At 36.3% G+C, this 15,454-nt stretch overlaps 1 protein-coding gene and 1 pseudogene across 7 annotated transcripts in view; one reads left to right on the top strand and one right to left on the bottom strand.

Annotated features, from left to right (window-relative positions):
• Snap25 (Synaptosomal-associated protein 25kDa) overlaps positions 1-15,454 on the top strand; it is a 262,071-nt gene that overhangs the window by 78,000 nt on the left and 168,617 nt on the right. The gene's annotated exons all lie outside the window — the stretch shown is intronic.
• On the bottom strand, positions 12,306-12,575 carry LOC110180073 (dynein light chain 1, cytoplasmic pseudogene; annotated as a pseudogene).

Genomic DNA, 15,454 nt, shown 5'->3' on the forward strand with positions numbered 1-15,454 from the left:
GGGAAAGAATACCTTCGCATTTGGGATGGATGAATTAGTGTCCTGTCCACTTACAGCTTTCCACCTTCCCACAGCACTTTCAGCTGACAGACCGTTTGCGTCAGTCAATTCCCCATCGGGTCATCCACACACTTTCGAATTTTGACCCCATTGGGTCACCCGGCACCAAATTAAAAGTGGGCATGGGCGTTTCGGGGTCTTCCTCTATCCGTGTAAGTAATGACTCAACGAGCCGCGCATGCACCATCTACAATCTATAATTTCAGTTAGAAGTTTTTAACGCAGTGAAGGAGTCACCTTCGACCATATAAAGTATATATATCAACAGCCGAGTCGATCTAGCCATGTCCGACTGTCCGTCTCTACGCAAACTAGTTTCTCAGTTTTGAAGCTATCTGAATGAAACTTTGTAGTTAGTCTTCTATATACTCTCACTCGTATATACATATGTCGGATCGGACGACTATATCATATAGCTGCCATAGGAATGATCGGAAAATTTTTACAAAAAAAATTATAACATTTTCAGTTTTCAACAGAAATTAAAAATTCAACTTTGAAATATAGCCATTTCATATTGTTCTACAATTTTGTGTAGAATTTTATGAAAATCGGACAACTATATCATATAGCTCCCATAGGAACGATCAAAATATTAATTCAATTAAAAATTATAACATTTTAAGTTTTCAGAAGTTTTTCATCAAATTTGAGATATAGCCATTTTATATTATTATACAATTTTGTGGAAAATTTTATGAAAATCGGACAACTATATCATATAGCTCCCATAGGAACGATCAAGATATTAATTCAATTAAAAATTATAACATTTTAAGTTTTCAGAAGTTTTTCATCAAATTTGAGATATAGCCATTTCATATTATTATACAATTTTGTGGAAAATTTTATGAAAATCGGACAACTATATCATATAGCTCCCATAGGAACGATCAAGATATTAATTCAATTAAAAATTATAACATTTTAAGTTTTCAGAAGTTTTTCATCAAATTTGAGATATAGCCATTTCATATTATTCTACAATTTTGTGACAAATTTTATGAAAATCGGACGACTATATCATATAGGTGCCATACAAACGATCGTTAGATGTGGAGGAAAAATGAAAATCTGTGAGTGTAAATAAATATGTATGGTGAATGAAATTAAAGCAGGTATTACTTCATTGTTTTTTCTTGTTTTCAATTAATTACACTGTTTTATATTTTGTTCATCTGATTTTCATAAATTCCACTATTTATCATATGCCTTGTGCTGTACCAAAAACTTTCACGCGATAACTGGAATTTCACAATTTAACCTTTTATTCACGTTTTCCCAGATACAATACATATATTACTATTAACTCCTTTAAAATTTAAAATTCAAATAGAAAACATCGTACTATTGAGAAGGTGAGAGTGCACGAGAGGGCACTGTATACTGTCGTAAAAAAATACAATCACAAAACTAGGTTTTATTTGTTTTTAAAACGACTATATTAGGGTCGTAATTTTATAAAATTATGTGGCAAATCTCTGAAACTTACCTTGGAAATAAAAATATAAACGCAACACATTGTCAACTTGAATATAATATTTAAACCCAAATTTGATGAAAATCAAACGATTTTCAACAGTTTTCAACAGAACACTGAAAAACTTATAATTTTTAATTGTTCTTATGAGAGTTATGTATATACGAGTGAGAGTATGTAGAAGACTAACTACAAAGATTCATTCAGATAGCTTCAAAACTGAGACTAGTTTTTGTTTTTAATACAATTAAAATGTATAACTTTTTCAGTTTTTAACAGATTTTCATAAATTTTGGAGATATAGGCAGTTTATTATATTATACAATTTTGTGTAAAATATTTTGAATATGGGACTTCCATATCATATAGTTGCAAAAGGAACGATCGGTAATTTAATACAATTAAAAAGTATAACTTTCAGTTTTCAACAGATTTTCATCAAATAAAAATTAAAAATAAAAAAAATCCACTTTATATTATTCTATAATTTTGTGTAAAATTGTATAAAAAACGATCGACTGTATCATGCTATCTGCCATACAAGCGATCGTTAGATATATGTAGATGAGAAATTCAAAACTGTGAATGTAAAACTGTATCTATAATATATATAATTTATATTGTATTAATTCGGCGTGCCAAAGTTAGCTTTCTTGTTTTTAATAATAATATGTTGGCAATTATTAAGATTTGTTTGCAAGTCCGAATGGCAAGTGACGTCCTTGTTGCCTTTTGGTGGCAAGCATCTCGTTCACCTTGTTCACGAAACTGCCCGTGAAGGTCGTGTTGCAAAAGTTTGGCGAAGTGCAGTCTGCTCTCTTGTAGCCCTTGCTTGGCCCATGTAAGCTTTACCTTCTTCTTTTTGGATGAGACAGCTTTAGTCTAAAGCTGGCTCAGGATGCTAAGTGCAGCCTCGTACTGCGCCTTTACCTTTATTCCCTCGCTTAAACGCTTCGCCCCGTCTTTTCGCGAGGAGCTGGTACCTGGTTCCGGCGGGTGATGGAGGCATGCTTCCTCGTCCTTCGAAAGCTGCACGCTCTCCAGGTCCGAGTTTGTAATAACTCCTTGTTATTTTGGTTGAAAGTATTTTTTGGTTGTTACTGTTTTCTAGTTTGTCGTAATTGAATAATTTTGAGTTAAAAAGTCAGAGTCGTGAAAGTTGCCCATTTCTATGTCTTCTATGTAGTCAATAAATTGCGTGAGTTCATAAGCAAGTGTGTCAATGTTATTGCGGTTATTTAATAAGTTTATGTGTTCCTTCATTTACGAAGTCTAAGACAATATTTAATTTATGCAATTGAACTGAATTTTCTGCAATTGGATATATTTTATTGTTAATTTTATCCTATCATTTCCTCCAGAAATTTAAAAGATGAACCTTTTATGTCAAAAAGTCCACGTTTCTGTCTATTTTGATGATGAATATTTAAGCCATTTAATTTTTTCAGTAGTTTATTGTAAAAATATTTCATTCTGGGCGAGTCTGTGATTTTGTTATCGAAAGATTTTGTAATAATATTGATTTCTGTTAAATAATAAATACAAGCACCAGGAGTAGATGGAATATTTCCAGCCATACTAAGGCGACCAAAGAAGTCATTACTCCATGGCTACATGCAATTTACACAGCTTGTCTAAGTTCGGGCTATATCCCAATCCAATGGAGGATTGCTATATCCCAATCCTGTCCAAAGTAGGAAAGAGCAGCCACGCCAGTCCCTAGGACTACAGGCCGATAAGCCTTCTAAGCCTTTTTCTAATCAAGACTCTAGAAAAGCTAACCTATACATCAGAAACGATGTGGGGAGATTACTGTCAACCAACTAGAATGCATACACAAAAAGGAAATCAGTGGAGACGGCGCTACGTTCGTTAGTAGCCACCATTGAGAGACCCCTGCTTAACAAGGAACATGCGCTCGCAGTCTTTGTAGACATATCCGGAGAATTCAACAACGTAAGCACATACTCAATAATGGACCGCCTAGGAGCGACCAACAAGCACCCCGCCATGAATTGTTCGATAGGAAATCTACTAAGTTGCCATGGTGAAAGGAGCGCACAGAGGCACGCCGCAAGTCAGAGTCCTATCGCCCTTCCTATGGAATCTAGTGGTCGACGACCTAATCAGAAGGTTCGAGTGGAAGGTCCCGAAGATAACAGCCTATGCTGAGTATTTCCATCGACCCTTATCTCATTCATGGAATCAACACTCAGCGAGATATGTGAGTGGACGGACAAGGTAGGACTCAGTATAAATGCGAATAAGACGGACCTCAATCTCTTCACTAAGAGATACAAGGTACCACCATGGATCCTCCCAAAAATAAATACAACCAGGCTGACCCCGAAAACACATGTCAAATACCTTGGCACTGTACTGGACAGCAAGCTGACATGAAACCCAATGTACTAGAGAGGGAGAAAAAGGCCACCATTGCGCTATATGCATCCAAGAAGATGCTCAGCAATACTTGGGGCCTATCACCAGCTCTGATGCACTGGGTCCACATATCGGTGGTGCGTCCGACTTTGCTTTACGGAGTCTTTGTGTGGTGGCAAGCCATGAAAAAAAGGACATAAAAAAGCGTTTGGAGAGAACCCAGCGGCAGACACTGCTCTGCATATCTAGGGCGCTGAGGTAAGATATCCGCTAGCGCTAGAAAATATGTCGCCACAGGGATACGGGCACAACTCAATTGGTCGAACCATGAGCAGAACAACTGACTACATGGACATGGGCATTGATGAAAGCGGAAACACGGACGAACTTGCAAAGGAAAAAGTCAACCTGGCTAACGATAGAACAGAAAACGTCCCAGTCTTACCTAGAACGCTCCAAAGCGAGTTGGAGAGGCGGGCAGACGCACAAGCAAAAAGCAGATCGAGAATGAACTCCGCAACCTGCAAAACATCAAAAATAATGTACAAAGAACGCAATAATAAACTCAGCATCTATGTACTGCACCCATCCCGAAAAGATTGCAGACTGTTGATGGGAATTCTTACAGGTCACTGCTCGATTGTCGCGCATGCAGTCAAGCTGGTCATCACCAACAACGGCAGCTGCAAGAAATGCGATGAATCTGAGGCAACCTTAACCTTGGAGTATCTCATCTCATCTCATCTGTAAGTTCCCAGCCCTAAAGCAGGCAAGAGTTAAACACCTAGGTTCCACAGTACTGGCATCACTAGCAGATGCCTCCAAGAGGACGCAAAGTGAACTACTTGCCTTCGCAAAAACTACCGCGATCCTAAAGGACTTCAACACCGCGTAAGATTCTCCAGGTCCATGCGAAAAACAACATCCGGATAAATAAGGACCATATTGGCCTATGATTGGTGCCATGTTTAATTTTATGGTTGTACATATAAAGGATTGTTTCTATCTTGCTTCGATTTAGTTCTTCATTATCGGATGTACTGGTTATACGATTTTTTCCATTTATTGTCTTATGTAGTCTTTCGACGTCTTCGACGCCGTTTTTGCTCTATTGTTATTATTATTGTTATTGTTGTCAGTAGTTGACGTCGTCTTTCCGCTTCCTCTAAAAATGGCCTTAGATTTCTTTTGTAAGGTGTCTTCCTGAAGTTCTCCAGCAGTTCGGTGTTTTTATATATATATATATTTACTTATATAGTTTCCAATTCGCCAATTACCAACGCTCAGCGTGGGAAAACCTTACTGAGCGTTTTGAAAACAAACGATCGCTGGTGAACAGTCAACTAAAAAGGTTATTGAATATTCAGGCCATCATACACGAATCTTTGGCAGCCTTAAAGAATCTGCAAGATACCATCCACAATGGCCGTACGGCCCTCGAAGTGTCCGACCTTTCTACTGAGAATTGGGATTGTTTTCTGGTTTATTTGTGCTCCACGAAACTTTGAATGCTGATGCTCGCATTATGGAAGCAGTCCATCCTAAATAAGAAATTTCTACATGGCTACAACTTGGTTTTTCCTTACGAAGCGCCATAAAACTCTAGAGCCCATAGATTATATTCAACCTCCTATGATCAGCCTTCGGCCATCCAAACCTATAACCTCCAAAGTGTCACCACTAAAGTACTAAAATCCTTTTGTTCAAAAAATAACCATCCAGAGCGTATATATACAAGCTTCCCTCAGATGACGATTGACGATCGTTTGGCTTATATCCAGAAAAAGCTGTTGTGTCAGACTTGCTTTGCAAAAGGTCACAGAATTCACGATTGCACAAGCACCCACAACTGTTCGACATTGTTAAGATATAATTGCCAAGATATAAAATAATCTCCACATCATAATAGAATACTCCAGGGGTTTTATTTAAAGTTGGGTTTTTATTAATTAGGAGCAGCTGAGGTGCCGCTCCAACGATCAAAATGTCTCTGTCCTTTTACAATATTTCTTAAGTCTAAGTAAGGCTAAGTCTCGTAGCTGCGCTGCTCGCAGGCGGCGGCAGAGAGACAGTTATATATTCTTAAATACATACACATAGCTATGCTCGCTTAAAACTGAGCGCGGAGATATATGCACATACATACATGTGGTCCGCTCGTGTTGCATTTATGCTGACACTTGCACTATTTGTGTGCGGGCCAATGTATAAGTGGGCAGTTCATATTTCGTCCACTTGAGGTTCATGAGTTAAGTAAACACTGCAACAAAGTGTTACAGTGTGTACCCGATAAATACTCTTGGTACAGTGGGTATTCAATATATGTGCATACTACATCTCCCTCCTTTTGAAAAATAACGTAATATAATGAAGTTATTTTATAATATTATATTGATTTTTTTTTTTTTTTATGTTATGTATAGTATTTGTATTATTTATGCTATATATGGTAATTATTGATATCATATTTATGCTATGTATGTTATTTATAATTGTAGAATTAATTGTTGTTTATCGTATTTATTCATGTATGGCCATACGTGAAATATAGAAAAAACTAAATTAATTATGAAATAAAAGGTTTTAATCTATCCTTGTGTACTACTTGTTTTTTTATTTTTAATGTTTGTTATAGTTATGTTGTCTCTATCTCCTATTTGTTCTACCTTATAAGGACCTGTATATTTAAAGTCCAGCTTATGGCCAGTTTCATTTTTTAATAAAACCTGATCACCTATTTCTAATTCAAAGTCTAAGCTATTTTTATCGTATCTATCTTTTTGTTTTTGTTTATTAACATCTAGCATTATTCTAGCTCTCTTATATGCCTGTTCTAATCTAAATTTTGATTCCTTAGCATAGTCTTCTATATTATAAAGGGGTTCTATTCTATCTATGCTATTGAAATGTTTTGGCAAATTTGAAGTTTTACCAAAAACTAGCTCATATGGACAATAATCATGTGCCATAGAGGGGGTTGTGTTAAAACAATAAACGAAGTATTGTAGCCATACATCCCAATCTGTTTTGTCGACTGAGATGTATGAACGAATGAACTCATTAAGTGTTCTGTGGCTTCGCTCCACGGTTCCTACTGTCTGGTGATGGTGTGCAGTTGAAGTAATGTTTTTAATATGTAAGTATTTACATAGATCTTCAATAATTGAATTTTTATATTCCGTTCCCATGTCCGTAATGAACGTCTTCATTGGACCGTACTTTAGAATAAAATCTTCAAATATAGCTTTTGCTACTGTATTTGCACTTTTGTTTGGTATGGGTATAGCTACTAAATATTTAGTTAAATCGCAGATGAGTGTTACTGCGTATTCGTTTCCATTATTTGATTTTGGTAGTGGACCAATTGTATCCACAATTATCCTGTCGAAAGCTCGTTGTGGAGTTTCGGTTATAGTTAATGGTGTCTTTGTATGTTTAGTCGTTTTATACTTTTGGCATTTTGGACATTTTCTTATGTACTCTTTTATGTCTTTGGGCATATTTTTCCAGTAATAGTGTCTCTGGACCTTGGCCAAGGTTTTTGTAATGCCTGTGTGACCACCTTGTATTGGATCATCATGGAATGTAGACAGTATTGCTTCTTTTTATACCCTTGCAGGGTATTATAATTTCAGTCAGAAGTTTGCAACGCAGTGAAGGAGGCACCTCCGACTATATAAAGTATATATATTCTTGATCAGGATCAACAGCCGAGTCGATCTAGCCATGTCCGTCTGTCCTTTTGTCCGTCTGTCCGTTTCTTCGCAAACTAGTCCCTCAGTTTTGAAGCTATCTGAATGAAACTTTGCAGTTAGTCCTCTATATACTCTCACTCGTATATATGTCGGAACGGGCCGGATCGGACGACTATATCATATAGCTGCCATAGGAATGATCGGAAAATTTTTTTAAAAAAAATTTTAACTTTTTCAGTTTTCAATTGAATCAAATTTGAGATATAGCCATTTTCCTATACTCTACAATTTTGTATAAAATTTTATGAAAATCGGACTACTATATCATATAGCTCCCATAGGAACGATCGAGAAATTAATACAATTAAATTTATAACTTTTTTAGTTTTCAGCTGATTTTCATCAAATTTGAGGTATAGCCATTTTATATTAGTCTTAAATTGTGTGTCAAATTTCATGAAAATCGGACGACTATATCATATAGGTGCCATACAAACGATCGTTAGATGTAGAGGAAAAATGAAAATCTGCAGTAAAACTGCAAATATAATATGTATAGGTGAATGAAATGAAAGCAGGTATTACTTCATTGTTTTTTAACACAAATAAATATAATTTATATTGTTGAGATTCCAAGTCATAGAAGTTATATCTGCAAGGGTATATAAACTTCGGCGTGCCGAAGTTAGCTTTCTTTCTTGTTCTTTATTATTTTTTATTACGGTCACCGGGTTGAGTAGCGCTACTCTTAATAATTTCAATATTTTATTGCCCATTATTTTAAAATTATCAATTGAAACTAGTTCAAAGATATTTTCCCACGGTGCCACTTTGAGTTGGCTGATTTTGTTAATACCGTCCTGCTTTTCAAGCCTTTGGAAGAATTGACCTAAGTCAAAGGTTCCATTAGTATACAAATCGCTAACATCATAATTTGCTGTAATTTTCTTTCCGTGTTTGAATAAACACATTTTATTATTTACATGCAAGGTCACTACTTTACGTACTTCATCATTATTAATGACTTCATATACGTTGGGCTTTGAAGCTTTTTCTTCAGATTGCTTAGGCAATTCTGTTTTTTTGTCTCCTGCGCAGGATTTCTGTCTACTTTGATTTCTTGTAGTGACTTTTTTTATATTTCCAGTAATGTTTTGTAACTCCTTGATGGTTATTCTTGATAATGCATCAGCTACGTAGTTATCTTTACCCTTCAGGTATTCTACCGTAAAATCGAATTCCTCTAATTCAAGCCTCATACGTGTTAATTTAGAGCTAGGATTTACCATTGAGAACAAATATGTTAGTGGTCTATGGTCTGTTTTAACCGTAAAATGGTTACCATAAATATATGGTCGAAAATGTGTTATAGCCCAATGAATAGCAGCTAATTCTTGCTCAGTAGTACTTTTGTTACTTTCTCCTTTAGTAAAGGATCGTGATGCATATGCAATTGGAAGTTGGATATCATTATGGTTTTGAGTTAAAACCGCTCCACACGCTTGCTTACTTGCATCGGTTATTATGCAGAATTCTTTAGAAAAATCTGGATATTGTAACAGGGTTGGATTTATAAGTGCCGTTTTAAGATGATCGAAGGCATTCTGGCATTCAGATGTCCATTCGAATTTTACATCTTTTTTACATAACCTGGTTATGTGGCGAGAATAGTCGGCAAAATTTTTTATAAAGCGCCTATAGTAATTGCAAAAAGCAACGAATCGTCTAGCGCTGTCCGCATCATGTGGGACTGGGTAGTTCTTTATAATGTCGTATTTTTTATCGTCTGGCAAGATTCCTTTATCTGTGCATTTATGTCCCAAAAATGTGACTTCATGCATGAAAAATGAACATTTTTCAGGATGTAACTTTAGGTTATGTTGCCTACATTTCTCAAAGACATCAGTTAAGTTCTTGAGCATATGTTTTTCGGAACATCCTATGACTATTAAGTCATCCATATAAAGAAATGCTTGCGAAGGCTCTAATCCAGAGAAAGCGATAGTCATCATTCTCTGAAATGAATTTGGGGCTATTTTCAAGCCAAATGGTAATCGCGTAAAACGATACGAGCCATTGCTCGTTGAAAATGACGTTATATCCCTGGAACTTTTTTCAAGTTCAATTTGGTGAAAGCCAGACATTAAGTCTAGGCATGAAAAATATTTTGCTCTACCTAGTTGATCTAGAATATCATCAATTCTAGGTAGTGGGAATTTATCGGACAATAGCTTTTTATTAATTTGACGATAGTCGATTACTAATCGCCATTTTTTCTTGTCAGAGTCCGGGAGGGACTTCTTCGGAACTAATAAAAGGGGGCTATTATAAGCTGAAGTTGATGGTTCGACTATTTTGTCATCTATCAATTTTTGCACTTGGAATTGAATTTCTTGTACTTGGCTGTGAGGACTTCTATAGTTCTTAATGTATACGGGCTCATCATCCTTCACTCTAAGCTTTTGCTTGTAAAAATTATTTGTTGTTATCGATTCGGTTTCCAGTCCGAATATGTCTGTATATCTGGTGCATAACTCTTTTAATTCATTTTTGAACAAGGGCGGAAAGTTTTTAATTAGCTTTTTCATAACGAAGTCATCTCTTCCTTCGTTAGTTTCTTTTATTATATCATAATTATTTAGAGTTTCATATTTAATTTTATTTAAATTTACAATCTTATTGGAATTTGTTGTATTTATAATACTGACATAAGTATTTTTGTGATTGGATATCGTATTTGCGATATAAATTCCTTCATCAATTTCTTGATTTAATATCAGTATTTGATTTTTTATTGAGGGAATTTGTATTTCACGGACAACTTCGGAACGAGCTGGGAGTACTGTGGCATTATTTTCACAAGTATGAAGTATTTGTAATTTAATGGGATAATTTAAGTTGTTTGGGCGAAGAATTAGTGAGTCGCCACTCTGTGTGAAATCTAATTGGCAATTATATTGTTTTATGAAATCTATTCCTAGTATGCCATCACTAGGTATTGGGAAATTTTGCTCGACTAAATAGAAGTCGTGCGGAATTATATATTTACCTGTAGTGAGTTCTATACAGGCTAAACCTTTTGAAGAGATTGTGCCTTCACCAATTCCCGATATTTGGGTATGAATTTAATCATTTACATTTTCAAATATATCTACATTTTCTTTTAATATAGATATATCTGCACCAGTGTCAAGCAACAGTGTATAAGGTTTACCTGTTCTTTCATTGTTAATTTTTACAAAGATGCTGAGATTAAGGTTGATGGTTTTTACTGAGCCATTTTTGGGCTCTAAATAGCTGAAGGGTTCTGCTGGTTTCCCGAGTTACCTTGGGTTACTCGGACATTATTCTGATTATTGCTTGCCCCGCGGTTGTTTCCGCCACGGTTATTTCCACCGCGGTTATTTCCTCTATAATAATTATTGTTTTGATTATTATAATTCCGGTTGTAACCGTTATTTTGGTTATAGCCATTGTTTCGGTAGTTACCTCGGCTATGACCTCTACCGCGATAATTGTATCTGTAATTGTTGCCGCGATAGTTGTTTCCTCGGTGGACGTACAATATTGAATTGGCATTACCTGTCATTTCAGTACTACATTGTATGTACTTAGTGACGGCCTCATTCATGTTTGTGAAATTTCCTGCTTCTAATATTGTTTTGAGTCTGCCATGCTCACAATTTTTAACCATTGTGGTGATGGCTTCCTTCGTGCTGAATTTGTCAGCGTGTTCGGCCGGAAGGCCTTCGTCAATATATGAAGCTTCGAGGAGCTTTCGTAGGTTGTCTATTTCTGATGTAAATTTTTCGGCTGTTTTGCCTTTCTGGACTGTTTTTGACATTTTTGCTTTCACCACGTCGGATGTTTCACCGACTATAGTGTCTTGCAGTTTCTTTATTATTGCAATTATTGTTGTCTCATTCTGTACTCTGTATAGCGTTGATCCTACAATTTTGGATTTAATCACTTCTACGGCTAAATTTTCGAAAGTGCCTTTCGTAAGGTTAACCAACTTCAAAGCTGTTACAAATCTCTGAAGCTGTATCCTTTGCCCGTTGAATTCTGGGATGGCATTCGAAATCTCTTTAATATATGCCCTTTGGGCAATGGTTTCGTCAGCCATTGTGGTCGGTTTTACTTCTACAATGCTGTCGTTATTATCCGTGTCCGTGAGGTCCTGATCTGATAATTCAGATTGAATGAGGACTGCAGGAATAGTGAGGTTGTATATATCTTTTTCCTCTATTTCGGGGTCTGTAGAGACGGGGTTATCTATCTCAGCCGGCTCAAGGGCTGGCGAATCTGATAATTCTGACTCTGTCTCTATTGTCAAAGGGGTGTTTAGTATAGTTGGCACTGAAATGGCCAAGTTATACCTTTGTTTAACGAATATTAAGTTCTCTCGCAATCTGTTCAAGAACTTTGATACTCGAGACCAATGGGCTTTGTCTAGCCGGTCTCTCTGGTCATGTATTAGTATACGCGCAGTGTTAAAGCGGTCTACTAATATTTCAGCATGTTTGTTCACAGTATTTTGCTGTGCTTGCCGAGTTCTTGATAATGACTTATAGGATTTGTCAAAATCAATTTTTATATAATTTAATTCCTTGTATAATTCGTCCCATTCCATTATTTGATGGAATTATTTTGTGAACGAAGCTCGAATCATAACTGACTTTCTATTTCTAACCTCTCTTAAACAATAGAATGGCTAGCTTGTCCAAATAGAAATAGATAAAATTGTTTGGTTCATGAGATACATAAGATCCGAATTCACTGCCGACAATGCAATGCCATTTAGGTTTGAATTTTATATCGAACTGATTTTTAATGTGTTCGGCAATCTTATATTCGATGCTATTCTCGTTAAGAGCCTGTCTTGCGCAATCAATGGCAATTTTCTGCATCTCCTCACTCATGTCGGTACTCCTAATGTCAGCCTGATTACTAGACATTGTGCTAATTTTTTTTTTTGTAATTATTTATTATTTTAAATCATTCTTATTTTATTTCAAGGAATGTATTTCTTATATTTTTTTTTTATTTTTAGTTCTTAATACATTTTACATAGTCATACATATTTGTTTTTATTTTATTTTTTTTTATTTTTGGATATTAATTCAAAACATTTTATTTCAAATCGTGTCAGCGCTCATTATATCTTGTCCAGGTCATTAGCCTGGCTTTTATTTATGGCTCTTTTTGATATGCACCTATTGTGGAACATATAAGCTTTATACAAAATAACTGCGCACATAATAAAAACAATAATTGACAATAAAATGTTTGTTAAATTGGAATCAATATTTTGTGTCTCAACCTTATTAATTACATTTGCAGTGGAATCCACAGTTTTTAAATCCACAAGACCCATTTTGAATATTGTATCTATTTGTATTTTTCCAATTTCTCTTTTATTTTCATTTGGGTCATATTTTGTAATTTTATATAATTTTTCTGGGAAGTAATAGTCAGAATCATTTATTTGATCTGTTTTACTTATTCTATTACTTCTCATTAAAAGGAAATTTAAAAAGAATCTTAGTTTTTCTCTAACATTTTTCCCTACCTATTATTTGTACAGCTATACGAGCCATACTTTCTAATTGGGCAGAAAAGGTTCCGCTCAATTTTACAAATTATTTTATATTATATAAAAAAAATATGCATCGCAGTGCAATCAAAAAAATTATGCAACGCAGTGCATTGGTAAAAAAGAAATTTTCAGCTCGGTTGGTTACGTTTCTTCCCTCTACGTCAGCTGGTCATCGCCGGTTTGGCTACGCTGACGTTCCCTCGGTGGCGCAGGAGGCCACCGCGGCCTTTTGGGCTCAGGCGTTACCGGTGCCGGTCCTCGCACAGGTATAGTTGCAGTGGGGGCTGTCCAGTGGTCCAGGGCAATCCTTCGGGCATGTCTTTTCAAGTTTTGGTAATGGTTTGGGTGTTGTAGGTTTTGCTATTATTTTTTCATTAATTTTTCTTGAGTGAGTGGCAGCAATTTTTGGGTGTTTATTCTTGTTGTTTATTATTTGTTCATTCAGAAAATCCAATTCTTTCTGAAGTTTTTGGGACGTAGCCCACGCGGGAGGTGGATTATTCACATAGAGTAGCCACTTCAGGTGTGCTATTCTTTTTTTTTATTTTTTTCGCAACTCCTCCGCGATTACCCATTACTTTCACTCTACTCACTCAGACTCTCATTATTATTATTATTATTTTATTATTATTATTATTTCTTGTATTTTTGTTTAACTCCAGCCCATTACACTCCACTCTCTCAAATTTACTTTTTTTTTTATTTCTTTCTCGATGGGTGTCTGCTAGGACTCAGTGAACAGTCGTTTCTCCAGAAGATGTTATAGGATCATCGCCAGATTATATGATAATATTTTAGTCACGGTCGCCATGTTAAGATATAATTGCCAAGATATAAAATAATCTCCACATCATAATAGAATACTCCAGGGGTTTTATTTAAAGTTGGGTTTTTATTAATTAGAAGCAGCTGAGGTGCCGCTCCAACGATCAAAATGTCTCTGTCCTTTTACAATATTTCTTAAGTCTAAGTAAGGCTAAGTCTCGTAGCTGCGCTGCTCGCAGGCGGCGGCAGAGAGACAGTTATATATTCTTAAATACATAAACACATAGCTATGCTCGCTTAAAACTGAGCGCGGAGATATATGCACATACATACATGTGGTCCGCTCGTGTTGCATTTATGCTGACACTTGTACTATTTGTGTGCGGGCCAATGTATAAGTGGGCAGTTCATATTTCGTCCACTTGAGGTTCATGAGTTATGTAAACACTGCAACAAAGTGTTACAGTGTGTACCCGATAAATACTCTTGGTACAGTGGGTATTCAATATATGTGCATACTACAACATGTCACGGTCGGCATCACACTTTGCTTCATCCAAGCAAATCCTAAGGTGCTCCGATTCCTTATGATACTTCAAGGATAGTGTCAGCACCGATCCAAAGGATATCATCGTTCTCCACGCGAGTCACTACTTCTCCCAACGCCTTTAATTACTGGGTGCCCTACGGCAACATCAAGAGCAGACGTTCCCGAGGTATTTTATCCTTCCTATGCCGAGGAAACCATCCTCTACAAAAGTGCCACCGTTTGCTTAGACTTAGCGCTGAGAAACGGCTCCAGGCAGTCATCGAATAGAACTACTGCGTCAACTGCTTGGCCCACCACCATTCCGAAATATCTTGCCGCAGTAACGACCGATGTCAGCCGTGTGGACAGCATATCCCACGGTTTCCCGAGTTAGTAGTAGTAGGCCGCAGTAGTCAACTCCAGAGTTAAAGAATGGTCGAGCCTGTGTCACTCGGTCAGCTGGTAGATTGCCCATGATTTGCTGTATTAATTTGGGTCGAGCTCTTGTACATATGACACAGCTGTGTATTATTCCCCTTGCCATTGTTTTGGCATTCAGAATCCAGTATTGCAGTCTGGCGATAGTCCATGTGCTCCGCAATGCAAGTTATCTTCATGCATTTTTCGCAACATCATCTTCAAAATTAGATTATTGTATGAAAGGACCTAATTTTTTGTATCGTATGTAAGTCTAGACTCTTCTAATCTCACTTCGACTCTGATAGACCGTTATTAACAATTATAGGGGACAAGGAGACTATCGAACTCCATTTGTGCACCATTTTGTGAGTGAGTTGTTTATATTCAACACCAAAATCAGTTTTTTTTTAATGGTGTGCAAGATGATTGTCTTTGCATGAGCCAATTCACCGACACTCAGTGTGGTTGTTGGAGCTCTGTTTTGTTTATTACAGAAACGCGTCTTATATGCTGAAATATGTTGT

The sequence above is a fragment of the Drosophila serrata genome, unplaced genomic scaffold (genome assembly GCF_035046125.1).
Source record: "Drosophila serrata isolate PLE 108 unplaced genomic scaffold, ASM3504612v1 contig_60, whole genome shotgun sequence".
Taxonomy (NCBI): domain Eukaryota; kingdom Metazoa; phylum Arthropoda; class Insecta; order Diptera; family Drosophilidae; genus Drosophila; species Drosophila serrata.